The sequence below is a fragment of the Equus quagga genome, chromosome 13 (assembly GCF_021613505.1).
Source record: "Equus quagga isolate Etosha38 chromosome 13, UCLA_HA_Equagga_1.0, whole genome shotgun sequence".
In the NCBI taxonomy this organism is placed as follows: Eukaryota; Metazoa; Chordata; class Mammalia; order Perissodactyla; family Equidae; genus Equus; species Equus quagga.
Window position 1 is genome coordinate 7,334,985 of NC_060279.1, and position 6,872 is coordinate 7,341,856.

Below are 6,872 nucleotides of genomic sequence, written 5' to 3' on the forward strand. Positions count from 1 at the left end.
TATCCTAGGGTTCATATTGACGATAGGGTTTATGACCTTGGTGTTGAATCAAGACATCCCAATGTTGTAATCTATTAACGGTTCTTTTGTTCAATCACTAAAGACTGGAGTGATCCCGGTTGGTTTCTATCTTTTTGCTATTTCTCCCAGTATGAAAAGACAAGAGAAATGAAGCCAACTTGACAAAAGTGCCTTCCACCTCATAGATAATATAATCTTAATCTAATTAATTTCTATCAGCGCTGACCAAGAACAGGGCTTGTTAAAGTGGCAGAATCCAGTAATGATATAATACTTACACTTTTATAACTAAAAGTTCAATTCCTCTTTTTAACAGGATTTTCATATTTAATCATCTGTTAATTACTGCTATTTTACTTGCCATAGCATTCCTTATATTAATCTGACGAGAAGTATTAGGTTATATAGAACTTTGAAAAGGATCAAATATCATTGGTCCTCATGGTCTACTTCAACCCATTGCCAATGCTTTAAAGTTACTTGTAAAGGAATCTTTATAATCATCAGCATCATCAATATCTACCAATCCTAGCCCTTACACTATCCTTAACAATATGAATTCCACTACCTGTAGCATATCCACTTAGCAACATAAATTTAGGTGTATTATTCATATTAGCTGTATCAAGTTTAGCTGTTTATTCTATTCTCTGACCAGGATGAGCTTCAAATTCAAAATATACCTTAATTGGTGCACTCTGAGCAGTAGCACAATTTCATATGAAGTAACACTAGCAATTATTCTATTATCAGTACTACTGTTAACTAGATCATTTACACTATCAACCAAAATTATGATTAATTTTTCCGTCATGACCACTAGCCATAACAGAATTTATTTCAACCCTAGCAGAAAGCAACTGAGCCCCTTTTGACTTAACAGAGGGAGAATCAGAAATTGTCTCTGGTTTTGATGTCAAATACACAACAGACACATTTGACCTATTTTTCTAGCAGAATATGCCAACATTATCGTAATAAGTACTTTGACAATAATTCTTTTCCTAGGACCATTCCACAATCCCTATATGTTAGAAATTTGTATAATTAATTTTATTATCAAAACCCTTGTTCTATTTTCTTTTTATGAATCCAGGCATGGTATCCATGATTCTGATATGACCAACTTATATATCTGTTATGAAAAAGACTGCTAACTGCTAACACTAGCTTTATGCACATGACATGTATCAGTTCCCATTATTACATCAAGTACTTCACCACAAACATAAGAAATATGCCCGAAAGAAGAGTTACTTTGATAGAATAAATAATAAAGTCTTAAACCCTCTTATTTCTATAATTATAGGGGTTGAACCTAATCGTAAAAATACAAAAACCTCCGTGTTACCGTATTACAACATATTCTATAGTAAGGTCAGCTAAATAAACTATTCGGCCAGTACCCCAAAAATGTTGGTTTGTATCCTTCCTGTACAAATAAATCCTCTTATCTTTATTATTATTTTGCTTAGCATTATTACATGTACCATAATCATTATATTAAGCTCACACTGATTAATAACCAGAATTGGTTTTGAGATAAATATAATTAACCATTATTCCTATCCTAATTAAAAATGATAATCTAAAATCCATAGATGTATCTACTAAATATTTCCTAGCACAAGTCACTGCATCTATACTTTTCATAATAGCTATCATTATTAAATTAAAATATTCTGGTCAATTGACAATTATGAAAAATTTTAATCCAACAGCATCCTTTGTTATTACAGTAGTCCTCATTATAAAACTTGGACTTTCCTCATTCCACTTTGGAGTACCAAAAGCTATACAAGGTATTCCATTAATGTCAGGCTTAATCTTATTGACGTGACAAAAACTTGCACCCATATCAGTTTTATGTCATTTAATCATTAATTAATTTAAATACATTAATTATTGCTATAATATCCATTATAGTTAGGAGAATGAGAAAGGCTCAACTAAACACAACTACAAAAAATTCTAGCCTATTCATCAATTAGCCATTCAGGCTGAATAGCAGCTAACACGATTTATAACCCAACCATCCTAGCTCTAAATCTGTTCATTTATATTATGTTAACATTTACTACATTTACATTATTTACTTACAATTCATCCACCACAACAGATCCATAGACATGAAACAGAATACCTTTAATTACTACCACAATTCTTCTCATAATAGTATCCCTAGGAGGCCTCCCACCACACACAGGTTTTTTCCCCAAAATAATAATTGTTCAAAAATTAGCAGCATTATTATATCAACATTAACAGCTATTTTAGCATTACTTAATCTAAACTTCTACATACAATTAACTTATTCTAAATCACTAACGTTATTTCCATCAATAAATGATATAAAAACAAAATGATAATTTAGAAATATAAAAAGAATAATTTTTTATCTCCATTCATTACTGTATCAATATTACAGGCATCTCTCTCTCTTTTTTTTTTTTTTTGGTGAGGAAGAATGGCCCTGAGGTAACATCTGTTGCCAATCTTCCTCTTTTTGCTTGAGGAAGATTGTCACTGAGCTAACATCTGTGCCAATCTTCCTCTATTTTTTGTATATAGGACACCACCACAGCATGGCTTGATGAGTGGTGTATAGGTCCATGCCCAGGATCCAAACCTGTGAACCCTAGGCTGCCGAAGTGAAGCATGCAAACTTAACCACTATGCCACCAGGCCAGCCCCCTATGCATACCTCATTTTATTGCACTTTGCAGATACTGCATTTTTTACAAATTGAGATTTGTGGCAACTCTGCATCAAGCAAGTCTATCAGCACCATTTTTCCAACAGCATTTGCCCACTTCGTGTCTCTATGTCACATTTTGGTAATTCTCACAATGTTCCAAACTTTTTCATTATTATTATATTTGTTATGATGACCTGTGATCAGTTATATATGATGTTACTATTGAAATTGTTTTGAGGTGCCGTGAACTGTGTCCATTAAGACAGCAAACTTAATCTATAAATGCTATATGTGTTCTGACTGCTCCACAAACTGACTGTTCCCCACTCTCTCCTCTCCTCAGGCCTCTCCATGCCCTGACAATATTGAAATTAGGCCCAAATAGCCCTACAGTGGCCTCTAAGTGTTGAAGTGAAAGGAAGAGTCACACGTCTCTCACTTTAAATCAAAAGCTAAAAATGATTAATCTTAGTGAGGAAGGCGTATCAAAAGCTGAGACAGGCTGAAAGTTAGGCCTCTTGTGCCAAACAGTTAGCCAAGTTGTGAATGCAAAGGAAAAGTTCTTGAAAGAAATTAAAAGTGCTACACCAGTGAACACACAAATGATAAGAAAGTGAAACAGCCTTTTTGCTGATAAGGAGAAAGTTTTCGTGGTGTGGAAAGATCAAACCAGCCACAACAGTCCCTAAGCCAAAGCCTAATCCAGAGAAGGCCCCAACTCTCTTCAATTCTATAAAGGCTGAGAGAGGGGAGGAAGCTGCAGAAGAAAAGTCTAAAGTTAGCAGAGGTTGGTTCGGGAGGTTTAAGGAAAGAAGCCGTCTCCATAACACAAAAGTGCTATGGGAAAGCAGCAAGTGCTGATGTAGAGGCTGCAGGAAGTTCTCCAGAAGATCTAGCTAAGCTAATTCATGAAGGGGCTACACTAAACTACAGATTCTCAATGTAGATGAAACACCCTTGTATTGGAAGGAAGATGCCATCTAGGATTTTCATAGCTAGAGAGGAGAAGTCAATGCCTGGCTTCAAAGCTTCAAAGGACAGGCTGACTCTCTTGTTAGGGGAGAATGCAGCTGGTGACTTTGAGTTGAAGCCAATGCTCATTTACCCTTACAAAAATCCTAGGGCCCTTAAGAATTAGCTAAATCTACTCTACCTGTGCTGTGTAAATGGAACAACAAAGCCTGGATGACAGCACATCTGTCTGCAACATAGTTTACTGAATATTTTAAGCCCACTGTTGAGAACTACTGTTCAGAAAAAAAAATTTCTTTCAAAATATTACTGCTCATTGACAATGCACTTGGTCACCCAAGAGCTCTGATGGAGATGTACAACAAGATGAACATTGTTTTCATGCCTGCTAAGGTTACCAAACCCAAACACAGGTTCATTTACCTGTGCACAGGCGGGCCAAAAGTAGAATGCCAGGCTTGTGTCAAGGAAAGTGGTTTATTATCGAAAGGCAGCTGGACAAGGAGATGGGACTTAAAACTCAGATCCACCTCCTCAAAGGGAAAGAGGCAGGGCTTTTTATCTTGGGTCTTAGGTAGGGAAGGAGGAGCATATGGCTTTGAGGGCTGAAGTTTTAAAAGTCCTCTGTGCAGGTGTGACGATCTTTCATATTTCTTCATGGGTCACATCTGCAAATTTTGCAGGATTCTATGTGTTGCACATGGTGCATTTTCAGTCCGTGACATGTAAGGTTTATATTTGGTCATTTCAGCTTCTCAGTACTCCTGTGTGATGCTTAGTCAGGTGGGGGGCAGGGGGACTGTCAGCAACTCTCTTATCGGGGTTCCTCCTTTTGTTCTGCAAAGCAAGCTCAGAAACTTTGGTTACTTTGTTTCCCACGTCAACTTTGTGGGTATGAGCATGGTCTCATCCTAATCCAGGGAAATTTTGACTCCTTCATCCTTGGTTTCACCAACACAACATCCATTCTGCAGCCCATGGATTAAGTAGGAATTTTGAGTTTCATGTTTTATTATTTCAGAAATATATTTTGTAAGACTGTAGCTGTCACAGATAGTTATTCCTCAGATGGATCTGGGCAATGTAAATTGCAAACTTTCTGGAAAGGATTCTCTATTCTAGATGCCAGTAAAAACATTTGTGACTCATGGGAAGAGGTCAAAATATCAACACTAACGAGTTTGGAAGAAGTTGATTCCAACCCTCACGGATGACTTTGAGGGGTTCAAGACTTCAGTGGAGAAAGCACCTGCAGATGTGATGCAAATAACAAGAGAACTAGAATCAGAAGTGGAGCCTGAAGATGTGACTGAATTGCTGCAATCCCATGATAAAATTTTAACAGATGAGAAGTTGCTTCTTACAGATGAGCAAAGAAAGTGTTTTCTTTCTTTCTTTTTTGTTTTGAGGAAGATTAGCCCTGAGCTAACATCTGCTGCCAATCTTCCTCTTTTTTTTTGCTGAAGAAGATTGGCCTTGAGCTAACATCCATGCCCATCTTCCTGTATTTTATATGTGGGACACCTCCCACAGCATGGCTTGACAAGCAGTGCATAGGTCCGCACTCAGGATCTGAACCAGTGAACCCCGGGCCACCAAAGTGGAGCACGCAAACTCAACTGCTGTGGCACCAGACTGGCCCCAGAAAGTGATTTCTTGAGGCATAATCTGCTCCTGGTGAAGATGCTGTGAAGATTGTTGAAAGGACAGAAAAAGATTTAGAATATTTCATAAACTTAGTTGATAAAGCAGTGGCAGGGTTTGAGAGGATTGACTCCAATTTTGAAAGAAGTTCTACTGTGGGTAAAATGCTGTCAATCATCATCGCATGCTACTGAGAAGTTGTTTGTGAAAGGAAAAGTCAGTTGATGCAGCAAATGTCATAGTTATCTTATTTCAGGAAATTGCCACAGTCACCCCAAACTTCACCACCCTGATCAGTCAGCAGCCATCAACATGGAAGCAACACTCTCCACCGGCAAAAAGATTATGACTCACTGAAGGCTCCAATGATGGCTAGCATATTTTAGCAGTAAAGTATTTTTTTAATTAAAGTATGTACATTTTTTAGACATAATGCTATTTCACACTTAATAGACTACAGTATAGTGTAAACATAACTTTCTTATGCACTGGAAAACTAAAAATTTGTGTGACTCACTTTATTGTGATATTCACTTTATTGCAGTGGTCTGGAACCAAACCCACAATATCTCCAAGGTGTGCCTATATGCCTTCTGCTAACACCAATGTTATCAGTGCTGGACTAGGAATTTAGGTTAACACAGAGCAAGCACCTTCAAAGCCCTAAGCAAGTATTACCTACTTTGTTGCTGAAATATGAATTGCAGGACTCTATCTTACATCAGTTGAATGCAAATCAAACACTTTCATTAAGCTAAATCCTCACTAGACTGGTGGACTTCCTGCCCATGAAATTTTAGTTAACAGCCAGATGCTGCTTTGAATCTGCAGTTCAACCTGTTATTCACCACAGGGCTTGGTAAAAAGAGGATTCTTCGATTTACAGTCTAATGCTTACTCAGCCATTTACCTATGTTCATAGATCACTCGTTACTGTCAATAAACCATAAAGATATTGGCACATCGTGTTTACCATTTGGTGCTTGAACCAAAATAGCAGAAACTTCTCTCAGCCTTCTTATCTGTGCTGAATTAGGTCAACCCGGAGCTTTATTAGGAAGCGGTAAAATTTATAATGTAATTGTTACTGCCCACGCATTTGTAATAATGTTTCTTAAAGTAATATCTGTTATAATCAGGGGCTTTGGCAACTGATTCGTGCCATTAATAATTGCAGCCCTTGATATAGCATTACCTGGAACAAACAATATAAGCTCTTACTTCTCCCACCGTCATTCTTACTTCTACTTGCTTCGTCAATAATTGAAGCAAGTGCTGGAACGAGATCAACAGCATACTCCTTAACCGATCGGTAACTTAGCCCATGCTGAAGCTTCTATAGGTTTGATTATCTTTTCATCACATTTAGCAGATGTCTCATCAATTTTAGGTGCGATCAATTTTATTACAACACTTAATCAATATAAAGCCACCCGCCGTATCTCAATATCAAACGCCACTATTTGTTTGATCCATTCTAGTTATAGGCATACTATTAAAACATTAACTCCTAGTGCTAGCAGCTGGTATTGCGATG